The following is a 14496-nucleotide window of genomic DNA, read 5'->3' on the forward strand; positions in this document are numbered from 1 at the left end:
CTTGGGCTCCATCCATTTCCAGTCACAGCGTGCAGGACACTTTATTTCAAGAACACCACCAGTATGTCCATCATCAGTCTGTATCAAACCATCAGGGCTAGCACCAAGGTGTGGATACTTTGGATAAACAATAAGACCACATTGTTCCACACAGACACAATTCTTGTTTGCTGTTTGATAGACCTTGCGTGCTGCAGGTTCATGACTGGTTCCCCATTTACAAAAAGTAACATCAGAAATGTCTCTGTAGCCACAAATATCTTTAAGATGATTATCTGGCTTTGTGTCACTGCGCATCAACACAACATCTCCAAATTTAGAGGAAGTAAGTCTTTCACTTCTGGCAGCTAACCATAAGTCGTTGTTATGCTGACCTCTTGTTAATGTCTCGATACAGTGGGCATCTTCCTCCGACACATGCATACAATCAAATAATACCTGCATTTTTTGCTGACAATCAGTGGAATGAAGATCTACATGGTCACAATATGAAAAGGAAATGTTATGAAGGGGAGGCAGAGAGGGTTTCATGTTTGATGGCGTAGAAGTGTCTGCATAAAACTTTAACCAGGCAGCATTGGAATTCTTACTTTCAAGTTTCTGTTTTAATCTCTGACAGTTGACAATGGGTTTAATGTAAGCTGCTTTTTCATTACCAATCTTATCACACTTCTCTTCACTGCTTCCCTTTCATGTAGAACAGAAGATGACTTTCTAAAATTAACATCTTGTGATCTTTTTGGACTAAGTTTCCTCTTGCGTGGGTTATTCCACTTGCATGGTTGGGATGTGCATGATGTAGTACCATCTTTCCTCCTTGTTGTCACATCAACTAAACAGTGGCACAGTGCTGCAATGTGATTGCAAGCCTCAGCAGCCCTGAAATATGTATATATAAATAAAAAATAAATTAGGAACAAATCTCAAATTTTGTTCACATCATGATTATTTGAAATCTTTTCTTCATACTATTTACTAAGAAATGAATTCTCATGCTTATGAGTACTCATTATATGTTACACATATCCTGGGCACTGTTAAGGTGTGCTTGCCTTGAAATTTATATCTCCTGGTGGGGTGTGGCTGAAGAAATCTCTTTATGGAGGGAGCAGAAATATAAGGTAAATAAGAAAAAGACAAAGAAGGACCACTTACCCAGCTGCACAAGTGCAGTCTGCAGAGTGAATCTTGCCTGTAACCTTTGACAAACAAATCCATGCAATGTGGTCTGGGCATTCTTTCTTGTTGCTCGTAGGCAGTGATGGTATGACTTTGCATTGCACGATAGCATGGCTACATACGTCTGAGACGGGGCTAAACTCAAGTGAATGAACATGTCTGTCTTCAAAATATACGAAAGACTTATGATGTGGCTTCACGTTCATGGTGAGAACAAAGTAGTTATAGACTTCAGTCTCTGAAAAATCAGGAATGGCACTAGTGTCCCGTATCCAGACTGTGAGATTCTGCGGATCAGGAATACTCTCGCCGAGGGTTGTTATCAACTTGTCATGAAGTGATCGAGTCGGTAGATTTGCAAGCTTTGTCGCGCTTGCATTTGTTGGATAACAAAGTCTGCTTACCCCTTTCGCCCTCTCAACAAGCTCAAACTTCTTACCAGTAACATATTGGCAATGATCGCGGAGGTACGCTTTCAGCTCTGTAACTTTCATGACCTCTATCTCTCGGTCACCAAGCAACGTATCAACAGACGCCATTGTTGCTAAGTACGTCCCGGAAGTTGGAGGTGTTTCGCGCCGGCACACTCCGGTACAGCGATGACTTACTTTTACGTCGCTTTTAGCAATATTCCAGCAATATCACGGCGGGGGACACCAGAAATTGACTTCACACGTTGTACCCATGTGGAAGAAAGTCGATTCACTATTTTAACGTGGTAACACTTTAACGTCAGCCTTGTGTCTTGGTGACAAAGCAGCAAATTGCGACACTGAACAACCAATTATCACTATTTATCACTAACGATGATTTGAAATATTTATCAACTAATTAACTAAGGACATGTGTATGTATAAGGATAATAAACTGCGTATGAATACACAATAATTATGATTATTTAATTTGAAGTTCACACTATACCATTTATCATTTTTTAGGACGAGAATTTTAAGCTGGTCGCATGACCGAGAAACTGACGTTCCTAAGCGTATGAACACATTTTCACGTCATCCACTAGACCACATCATGGACTACTTCCACATTCCTGGGGAAACCCTTGGAATTCACTACCACGAATACATGCGGGAGCTTTGTTTCAGATAATTATTGCCGTGATGTGACAGTCAACATCAATAAATCCACCATGATGCCAATTGACCAACGATGACTAACACTTGTAATCGCCACAGGTTTATTAACAACTTCAGAAGTCTCTCCCGTAAAGACTGTCATGGCCACCATGTTTACTGCCTGTATTGGATATAGTACGACGTACTCTCGCCGTGACTGACGAAATGAAGTAGTTCATAAGAAACAGTTTAATCTAATGATGATATTATTTGAATCTATTTGTTGTAACTCAACAACAAAAGGTGTTCCAACAGCACGCTGAGCATACAACAGATCATTTTGAAGAACTATTTTATTCCGCGTCGTAGTTGGTGGCTGTATCTAAGGCAGCTAACATGGGACGAGACAGCAACCAGGCTTGTCCCACCGTGGTATCATCCGGGGGCTTTGAAATCCGAACTCCCTTACTGGTAGTTACAACAGTTTTGTCACAGGCAGAAAGGAATTCCATTTTAAAGTAGTTGGGACACGTGGTACTTCAGGTCTTCCAGTCTTTTGGAATTGGTCGATAAGTTCCGTACTCGGATGGTTAGAGACTTGCATCACACTCCCTCGTCACTATTGGTACTCTGCCCCTGACCTTACTGTTTAAGGATTAAAGATTTTCAAGAGAAAGAAGTGAGAGCTCTATATTTGCTCTCGGAAACCGTAAACGTTCATTCTTACAACTCCTAGTATTACTTCTTTGATGGGCAATTTAGAAGTTTAGTTGATGAAAACTGGTGCCAATTTTTATGGATATACAACTCTTTTATTCTGTGAATGGAGACGCTTCGACGTAGATTCCAATGTCGTTGTCAAGCAAGTGATCATCATTCTTCAGCTCCTCATATAACACAATTATCAATCGAACTGTTATATGCCAAAGCCAGAGAATAACCAGTATCGATTATCTATAAACCCATTTGGCGTAACATGCAAAGTGTCCCGTACAAAGTAGTTGGATATCAATGAACTTAAACTCCGTGTAAATGTATTTTTCAAAGGCCTGACCGGTCCCCTTTGTTCGACACTTGATCCATGTATTACATCAGAATCCAGGTCGATTCTACACGCAAAACAAATTCATCTCTACATATATCCAGATCTATAGACTTATAACGTTACATTTTAAATATAAGTGTAAATTGTTGTGCACCCGTGGGTTTGGTAGATTAGCGCAGTGGTTAAAGCGCTTCTCTCTCAATACCGGGGTCCAAAAACTCACAAAAGTATTGAAAAATAAATCCAGTTGTATTTGAGTGAAATTCAACAAGAATTGAAAGTATTTAAAAATATAACACGCTAACAAAATAGGTACACTCTCAGAGAATCCTAACACTGAAATGTTCGTTATAACAAGCGATAACCACCTGAGACGATAAAAACACTCACCTACTGGCAGTAGAAAGAAGCCATGGCCCTTATTAAACTAAAAAACTAAAAATCGACATTATCTTTATAAATCTTAATTTTTAAAGGGCAGAAAAGTAAACTATTCTCAAATTCAAATCATTCAATCTTTTGGGGGTATAGATTTCAAATAATGGTCCTGTAATTATATAGCATGAGACTTACTACAATTCTGAAAATAATAGGACTGTATCTCAATTTAATCCAGTCGAAGAGACAGAAATATCCGTTACTAGGATGAAATGTTCCTTGTGGTTGTTATTGATGTTATGGTAATGTTTTATTGCCCAAATGTTAGTCTTATCAAACACAGAGTTACATTACTTTGTAATCTCCGAACACGTGACTAATAACTAAACAGTGATGGTGTCAATTTAATATATAAGTAGTATAGAAGTAATCAGTTTCGGACATCAAAGCATTCCTAAGGAGAACAAAAGCATTCCTAAGGAGATCAATAGCATTCCAGGGGAGATCAAAAGCATTTTTTTAAGGAGTAATCCTACATACCAAAGGAGTGTTCAGGATTCACATTCCATAAATTCCAGGAGCTGTCCTTTGAACCTTTAACCCTATTGTATACAATGATAGCCTACACTATGGTTCTATACCAGCCGGTAAAGAGTTAAGGGGCGTCTTTATTTAACATCATGACTCACGGAGATGGGAATGTGTATTAAAATGTTATGAATAGGAACCAAGCAAATTTGATATATCAAAATCATTGCTATGAAAGTTAAAAATGGGTAGAATGTTGCTTATGTCTATAAATTCATAGCTGATTCTAACCACTTTCAATAAGCTCTTGGTACCATAAATAATATGTTCATTAAGTAGTACATCTTATTTGTTAACACTTGTAAGCTAGTCTGTCGTATACACCCTGAAGCAAATATATCCAAGAAAGCCCACGCAAGTCTAGAAAATGTGGCAAGTCTAGATTTCCTCAGCTTCTGAAAATGAAGAAAGACTCAGGGCTCCTTTTCATTATATTCTTTACTATGAACTTTTTTTTCAGTAAAATATGTTCATTTCAGAGACTAGTTGTTAGTCTAACTTGTACGCATGCATCACTTCTTACGTTATATTCCATCAGAAATTCCAACCTAGAAATGCAGCAGTCTATTTCCTTTTATATGTAATATCAATGTTCAAACCTTATAGCTTCTTTGGAAATAACATATGGTTGAAATCAAAATGGTTTGAAAAGAAGTACAAACATATGTCAATATGAATGGAAGGTTTAGCCTGGTGAGTCACGCAGATTGGAATGTCAGTTACTGAAATTGAAAATATTCACCCAAACGCAACCGTCCACGTTAAAGTGGGGTCGAAAGTTGGTCATCTCGCCTCAAAGTTGTGTTTTGGCGCTACACTCCAGCGGATCGCAATGTTTTCAATCTAAGATATCCTACCCATCAAAAGCTTAAACTCACTAGTGAAAATTAAGTAAAAATAAAGGTTAATGGTACCTGCGGCAAAGATAAATTATTACAAAACTTTGCACGATATCATTACACAGCCAACTTGCATGAATTCGATATGGGTCATGCTTCCAGAAAACAAAGCCATTTCCGTAATTCTGCAACAAACATAACTCTCTGAAATTGGAATGTGTATTGAATGTCAACTGAGTATTTCTCTACTCCAGCAGGTAAAGGGTTAACAGAATGTATGAAACACAGCTCACCTTTTCTAGCTCATTGTAAATGCCTGCATATGAATATAATTCTACAGTATACAAACAGGTCAAAATTAAGACTATTCTCTGCAAGAAATGAAATATTAAATGCTCAATGGATGAGAAATATTACTTAAAAGTCAATCAATTCTAACAATTTGTACAAAGTTTCAATTACATACCTTCAACTGAACAACAAAGGGTTTGCAGAGACACCGTTCCTGGTCTTGAATTGATAACACTAAATTTTTCACTTTGCGTTTAAGGATAGGTATAGTTTCACACAACTGCTTATCATTCAGCTGAGTCACACGCCAGGAAGACATGTGTGCGTTCAACTGTACCTGTGATAATTATAGCAACATACAATTAAATCACGTATGTCTTCAATGTTTTACCACTTTATTTTGAATGTTTAATGGTAGACGCTATTCAGAAAATGTCACGATTAATATCACGACTTACAATTCCTTTGAATTTTCAGTACACATATTCTATTATAAATGTCACGATCAAGATTTGCAAACCTTTTTTTGTTTACAGACAAATAAGAAAGTATACCATATGACCTCGTTACACTGTTATCTGATTATTGCATTGCATTGCAATAGTTGTGCCACAAACTATTTTATTGATACATCATCAACTACAACCTTTATATTAAACTGAGGTCAGATTTAGTTTCATGTGTTTTCTGTGGGAGGTTATTTAGTATGTATGTAACTCATTAATAGCTAAAGATATGCATGACGTAACAAGTCAGCCAAGTCATGGTTGGGTGTATTGTTCTCATGCACTGATACATTCAGCCATCTCAGCCTTCATTAAAGCAAAACAATGGATACACAGCACCAAAAACCGGATAGTAAACCATTGAAATAAACGTAAATACAGTAGGAAATACATGCCACGACCGGATTTACGTACGTTTTCAGACATTTCCTAACTTCGGGCATATATTTCATATGAATCTATACCTTTGAAACATATGCTCATCGTACATTTTCGTATGCACAAGCACCTCGTTCATGTATGCCCTGACCGGATTGTCAGGGATTTCCAAATATGAATCGCAAAACAGATACCCCGGTAAATACATGACCATACAGTATTTCCAATGCATTCCTTTGAATTTCAATGGGTGCTGAAATTTCCGATTTCGTTCTAAGTTTCTCGGGTTGGAAACATGTGAAATTTACTTAGGTGGGGAAACACATGTAAATTTTCAAATTTGCAAATGTTTACACACCTTAGATATTTATGTATCATACCGGATTTCAGGGGTATGTATATGAACGGTTCATACACCATCATGTTACCTGTACTCAAGCAAGATGATCATATGTTTCCATCATGTGAATTACTTGGCTCATGTAATTTCACTTTCACACATTTTAGTACGTTTGAAATCAACGTTCACATGACCTCAATATTCTTATCACCAAAGAGCCTGACAAAGAAAGCGGTATTACGCAAGCTAACACGCCTTATTAAGCTGCACTCGCTCTTGCTACCAGTATCAGTTACGCCTTGTCTGTGGTGTTGGCAAATCTTGTGAGGTGCATGTTTCGAGGGATTGAAAGGTTCAGTGGTGAACAAAGGGCGATGCGTTGCCCTTTTGTCCTCGCAAGTGTCCCTAGCTGCCCCAAAAGAATAGCACTTTGTCTCTCTTGGAGCACAGCCAAATATGCTACACGAACCAACTCCTAATTTCTGAAGTCTTTTGAGCTCGCGCATCTACTGTAAAATATTTTGTGGCCGTACATAATTGGAATATTATTGCACTGCATGTGACCTTCTTAATAGTCTCACAGTGCCTGAACCATGTTATTTCTCCATTCGTTCAGCCTTTGCTGTAATAACGCCCTACATAAACTTTAAAGTTTGTTTCACTAACGCAAAAGTATACAATAAGAAACAATGTCATATCAAATTATATATTCTGTGAGACATGAAATGAAAACTTGATTTTATCGAGTAGCGATTATTACCGGATAGCACGGGCGGGTGCGTTCTCTGAGTATATCATAGGCATGTTGGATTTCCGTGCCTTTTGTGAAATTCGTCTGTATTGTCCTGTTTAAATTGACGATCCATAACTCAGATTGCGAGTAAATATCACGTAAGTAATTGTGATGTCGCATTGCTGTAAATTTCCCTGTCGAAGAAGTCATTCTTTTGTTTGGAGAAGATCTATGGCTATTACGCCCGAGTGTTGCTAAACATCTTATAGGCCTTTAGTCTGACACAAACGCGGACATCGCATGTTCAAGTTCTGATCTGACAGGGGCTGAAAATATCATTCCGACATGAAAACAATATCTCAGTGTTTTCCTAAGTAAGTGGAGATCCTTCTACAACATTGGAAATAACTGTGTCGTTGTCCTGATATTCCCCCGAACGAAAGCTCTACCCATTTAGGGTACAATGTGTAAGTTACAGAATTGTAGGGAATAGTCTTAAGACTTTTCTACTTTGACCAGGATTCTTCGAACTTGTAACAGTCGTTTGAGAAGATCAAAAGAGAAAAGGGTAGTGCGCGATGTATATGACGGACGTATATGCAGAACGTTCGAAGAACTTTATAAATACAATAATAGAAATACCGGCTATGTTTAAAACGTACCTTCAGTCTGATAGCCAGAGGGATTATTGTGAAAGATCGCAGTATGTATCATCATAAACGGGCCAAGATAAAAGTACATGTCATTCATCCCCACATTATATCCCACGGGACACCGTTGTTACAGGTAGGGCAAACACCATCTTCTAAAGGTATCTGCCGGTTTCACGGTACATACATGTGTTCAGATTATCGGGAAAACTAGCGCAAGTTCTCCTCCATCACACCAGAGACCACATAATCTATCATATGGCCTTTGATCACACATATAATTGTATAAATACCCAGTGTTTATTGATAGCGATGAAGCAATTTATCAAAATTTAAGGCCGACAGTATCATCTGCATTACTCTCTTAGATAAGGTGAAATATCACAGGGTTGTCATGGTAACGATAATTTGGCATACTATTTATTGGGTTATTCTTTAATTTGCGATTAGAATTTAAATCAGTTTTGACATGAGCATGTTAAGAAAAGAAAAGCTGTAAAACGAAATGTATTGTGATCGAACCTATAGGCCTTTGTTAAAAAAAAAACGAGTTGTAAAAACGAGATTCAAGCCACCTACATAAAAACCTGTTTTCATGATAAATATGTGCTAATCCGTTGCACGATTCCAACCATATCATGGGCATATTTTTGTGAATCATAATCAAACAGTGATGTTACAAGGCGTCCATGCCGCGTCAACAACACATATGCAAACAGGGGCGTAGCTACCATTCTAAAAACAGCTCGAGCTTACAAATGATCTTTCTTAAAAAATATTTTTTCTTCTAATTTTTGCCAAAAATACGTACAGACACGTTCCATTTAAAAAGTGGAAATCCCTCTACGAATCGTACTGACTGCAGTATTTTTTTTATTAAAGCATTACCATGTAAAGTAAACAGGTTATTCTTCATATCATAACTTTCAGTGATGATTGTGTTTCCATCGACATGTATGAGGATGTTTTGTTACATTCATGATTATATGTGAATCATCACTGAAATGCAGGTGTTTATTTTTCATTTGCTTATCATTTATTTTAGATGCTTGATGTATGGTATTGTGTCAGTGCAGCAGACATGTGTAAACGATGTCCAAACATATTTGTATATGAGGAAATCACATTTCAATTTCCATGGTGGTAAGACACCCGTCCGTATCCACCCTGCCCTCCCTAAATTTTAATGAGGAGGAACACTTTCTTTGAGTGGGATTTTTAGAAGTAGAATTCGTCTTTCAGTATGTTCAAATACAATTAACACGTTAAAACTCGTTCTTAGCAGATGAGGAATATATATTCAGGTTATATGATTTGACTAGAATGAAATTTAAGAGGGGATACAGGCGGAATTTTCCACAATATTTTGAAGCTATTAAAATCATCAAACGTCAAAAGATAACTCTTCAGGTCTCATAAAAGATGAAAGTTGGGCAAGCCCTCAATACCACCTAAATATAAGGCTTTGCAGCCCATAGGGCTTACACGAAAAAAATGGCTTGCAAACGCACGAGAATTGCAATACGGGCCTCTAACCACTGATTCTCCGTGACCTGGAGACACATGTGACTGAGCGTATGTTGGGGCGTCGTCTGTCATACAGACCCTTAAGCAAATATATCCAAGCTCACGCAAGTCAACAAATTGTGGCAAGTCTAGATTTCCACAGCTTCAGGAGAAAGTCCCAGGGCACCTTTTCATTATATTATATATGTTTTTATTATGAACTTTTATTCTGTGAAATATGTTCATATCAGAGACTAGTTGTTGATCTAGTTCTGACGGGTTGAAGACAAAGACAAAATGGACACTAGTGCTGTTAAATTTCTTAAATTATATATAAATATTCGCCCTTGTCTCGGGTTAAATGAATATTTTCCACCAAATGTACATTCGGAGGATATCGATATCTAGGTTAAGCTATTTGAATCATATTTACAATTAAAAGACCCAAACAATGGTTTGTTGTCTAAATCTTTGGTTTTCCATATCTTTTCCCAGTTTGTATCACAGTCACAGAAAGATATTTTTTTCCCCTTATGTCTCTAGAAAAACTCACTGCAGGGTTCGGGTTATGGAGTGCCATAACAAAACACCCACAGCTGGCGGGACCAACATCTCCAGTAACATTTACATCTGCCAACGCTTAATTCGCAAGTGGTGAGGCCAATGAGGCTAAGGGTCCTGTACCATGTTTGTGAAATATCGATGATGCCTTATATAAAGTCTATCATCTAAGCAAGTCTAGCTATGTATGGCGTTAAGTCACTGCTTGGGAAAAACGCTTCTTTAGAATTTTATTTGATGAATATTAGTATTTCCATCATATTGGAAAATACATAGACTAACGCTTAGTGTCTGAATATATATAATTTTGATCGTAACAAACAAACCCATTTAAATTGAAATGGAGCCTCAGGGAGACACGAGATTAAGTCCGGCTAGCCATGGCAGTTAGATATGTTTACTTTGTAACCCGACCCCAAAAGTGAGTTAGGTTTCTTGCAGATGTTAACAGACCCTGGACCTGAGGAGATCTAGACTTGCTTCAATTAAGGCTTTAGCATTGCAGAGAGGGCTTGGCAGTAGGGGAAATAATGTGGTTCAGGGACTGTGAGACAGCCTAGAAAATGCATGGCAACCTACACTTCATTGTGACTATGATTAAGGCATCATTTTAAAACACATGGGTTATTTCCTTTGAGTTTAACTGACAGGCTTTCGGTGTCAAATTATTTGGAACTCCGGCCAAAGGTGATGTTATGCTGTCTAGAAATATGGCCTTTTTGTAATGCTTCGGTTACACATAATGATAAGTGATTGTTGTACATATGATGTTTTTTAAGGATAATCTCAGCTGACTAATACTTTGCACGTGTTTCCCTCCACTCTTTCCATACCCGTAAAAGTTAATTTTCCATATATTTGTCTGTAACAAAATACTCTAAAGTAAGGGGATGGCTGAATTTGGCCACCTGAGGTAGTGACCACAGCACTCTGGTTATACTGAGAGAGAGGACAGAGCTTGGCAAGATACCAATAAATATGCTTGTCATTTAAAACTTTATCTGATGTTTGTGGAATGTGCTTTTATAATTGAAGATGCTTCCTGCACCTGTAGCCCCAATATAGATGTTAGTCTGTGAATCTTCCAAATTACTTCGTCTCTTTTTTCAGTTGAAATTAAGATCTTTGCCTTTTATCAAAATAACATATTTTCAGTCTTAATGTGCCTATGTCGGGAATCAAACACCCGTTTTTGACCTGACAGGCGAACGCTTTAACCACGAGCTTACCCCCATCATTCCTTGATACTATTAAAGAATATACATTGGTACATTTATTATACATTCAAGATTGAACCCAGTTTTCTCACTGTATATCCTTCAGTTTTTATGTTAGTGATGTGATCTGCACACTGATAATTTAAAAAGAGGAATATAAATAATGATTGTTTCCGATCTTTATCCAATTTACTTTTCCATTTATCTAGTAATTTTCAGTTTCTATTTTCTGGAAATTTTGTTCGCAGGTACTTTTAACAGTTTCACCCAATAACAGTAAAGCATACAGATAATACGTTTCGGTACTTTGATAGATTTAATAATAAGTACACATTATATTCCATGATATTAAGATACCAAAATGATTAACATATTATATAATGTATAACAAATTAGACAGCAAAAAGCAAAAGCAAAACAGAAAACGCATGAGCAACATAATGCTGTCAGGTAGTAAGCTTTCAATAATTATGGAAACTGCTTAGTTCTGAGCTAATTGCAATCACTACAATTTTCTATAGTCTACCCAAGAGATGGAACAAAATAGGTCTATTATGAAAATTATGAGCTAATTGCAATCATTACAGTTTTCTATAGTCTACCCAAGAGATGGAAACAAAATATGTCTACAGTATATTCCGTCGGGTAACTGAAATTTGAGAAAACGTCCGTATGGTATAATACCTGTATTCCGAAACAAAAAGAGGTCATACCAAGTATGTGCATGTTCACACATTTACAACAGTAATTTACACCGGGAATCATTAATACATTGTAATCATCTTTTATGAAAGTATAGATAATGAAATTTGTTCACTTATGATCAGTCGGATAACTCATACAAGTGAGCACTAAAATTAGGGACCTACCGGTTCATGTCTGTGTGAACACATCTGTTTGTGTTTTATTGTAATTAGCAGTGTCTCCTTGTATATAAGAAGTGAACCTAAGGTCAGTTACTTGAACTGTTATGTAATTTCCATTACAAAAAGTATAAATGATATTACCTACTGGTCAGAAAGACTTATCAGTACCCCAACACCGACCCACCGCCACCACCCCACCCTAGGCCTATCCCATGCCACATCCTCTCACTCGCACACATACACACTCCCTAACATACATATCGCTCTGGCCGATAGACCCGATATTTGAAACTTTTAAACAGACACCATGTGTATGTCAAGAAAGACACGCATGTTATTAGTGGTGCTCAGTCATGGGTATCACTTCACCATGTGTTTCTAATTATCCCAGTACATTATGGCGTGGTCGGACGCGCTAACAAACCCTATGTGACGGTTACGTTACAGACCATTGAAATACATGTTAAAGTAGTGCTAATCTTGTAACACTATATTTACCCAGTTCCAACCATTCACGCATGTACTAAATATATGACAAAACTATTCCTGATCATACGAGATTTCAAAGGTATTGAAATGCATGTCCTACAATCACAGCATTTACATATGTTACACATGTTAGGAAACACATGAAAACAATGGCCAGATTTACGCACCTGTGAAATACATGTAAATGCAGAGTTGAATGTTCGTTCATTTTAACCCCCCTTTAAACGTGTGTAAATCTGACGGCCAGATGATACGTAGATTTCAAACGTTGTTCATATGGCGGCAGGATGAAACGAGTATTTTCTGACGTTAGTAAATTTGGGTAATACAGTCATTTTGTGTGGTGATAGTATAAAAACGTAGTAGCCATTTCCAAATAGGGAAGTGCTGACACAGAAAGGAATGTGTATTCACGTGACAAGCTCATTGTGTGGTCATTGTTGAGATGTTATTATAGATCATGAGCCAAAACTGACTAGCGTGGGGGCTGCGACTTGGTGAGGTGAGGTGAAATTGGGTTTTACGTCGTGCTTGAGAATATTTCACTCATATGACGACGTGCATGCACGTGTATGTGTATGTGCGGCTGCTTGTACTAGCCCAGACTGAAGCTGGTTTTATAGTGCTAGCTCACTGAGATACCATGCCGCAGTGAAGCATGAATACCCCACTCAGACACATTATACTGACTCCGAGCCGACCAGTCCTTATTGTACCCATTAATGCCGAGCGCCAGGCAGGGACCAACAAGTACCATATTTTAACGTCTTTTTGGTATGACGCGGTCGGGGATCGAACCCGCGACCTTCTGCTCTCCGGGCGGACGCTCTAATTACTACACCACGGAGGCGGTCGGCTGTGACTTGACACTTGAAAAGAGATGCCGTGTGTCAACAACCTGTTTGTGAGCTTTTTAGGTAGATAGCAGAATTCGAAGAACAGCATTTTGCAAAAATATGAAATTATCTAAGCTGTAATCGTTTTGTGTTTTCTTCACACGAAACATTCGAGTTCAACAACACCACCTGGATGTATTGTAGGAATAGTTTCATTGGTAAATACTTTAAGTTTTTCTGCTTATTTGGTCAAAGCTTCTTTAACTTGCTTTGTTGTTACCTCTCGGTAGTTTTGTAAAGTGCATGAACACTCATACACACGAAATGTATGCATGACATCAAGGTTAGGCGTGATGACAGATGCTAATACACTAATGCTATATTAACTTAGACTCTTCATTCAGCCAAAACATGGCGTAGCAGACCTTTCCATATAAGGTTATGCTACTACTTGATCAACCGATCCAGAGCGGGGGCGGTCTTGTGAAAAGACAATTACACTGGTCTCAGCAATATATATATATATATATATATATATATATATATTCGGGGGCGGAGGGGTAGCCTAGTGGTTAAAGCGTTGGCTCGTCACGCCGAAGACCCGGGTTCGAATCCCCACATGGGTACAATGTATGAAGCCCATTTCTGGTTTCCCCCGGCGTGATGTTGCTAAAATTTTGATAAAAGCGGCGTAAAACCAAACTCAGTCAGTCAGTAACAGCCTGTTCAAGATCATATTGTTTTGAACAATAGGATTGCTGAAACATATTTACAATGTGTATGACACCATAGAAACATGAATTAAAAACAACGAAACAAAAATTGTAACAGACCTTTTATTAACAACATAAGTCTTCACAAGTATAGGATTCAAGGGATTTTTCACAAGAAAAAAAAGCAATCTTTTGGTTCAATGATTTTAAAGCTTGTATTGTGTTTTAGTCTTAATATGAAACATGAAACAACTCAGATACAGCAGGTATAAAACAGAGAAGACTATCGTTTAGCGGCATTTATGCCACAG

General features: G+C 37.8%; 1 protein-coding gene across 1 annotated transcript in view; it reads left to right on the forward strand.

Moving 5' to 3' along the window:
* Positions 1–14496, forward strand: part of LOC124261895 — an 87145-nt gene that overhangs the window by 47777 nt on the left and 24872 nt on the right. The window lies entirely within an intron of this gene.

This window comes from Haliotis rubra, unplaced genomic scaffold (assembly GCF_003918875.1).
Source record: "Haliotis rubra isolate DU_JTF1 unplaced genomic scaffold, ASM391887v1 Scf814, whole genome shotgun sequence".
NCBI lineage: Eukaryota > Metazoa > Mollusca > Gastropoda > Lepetellida > Haliotidae > Haliotis > Haliotis rubra.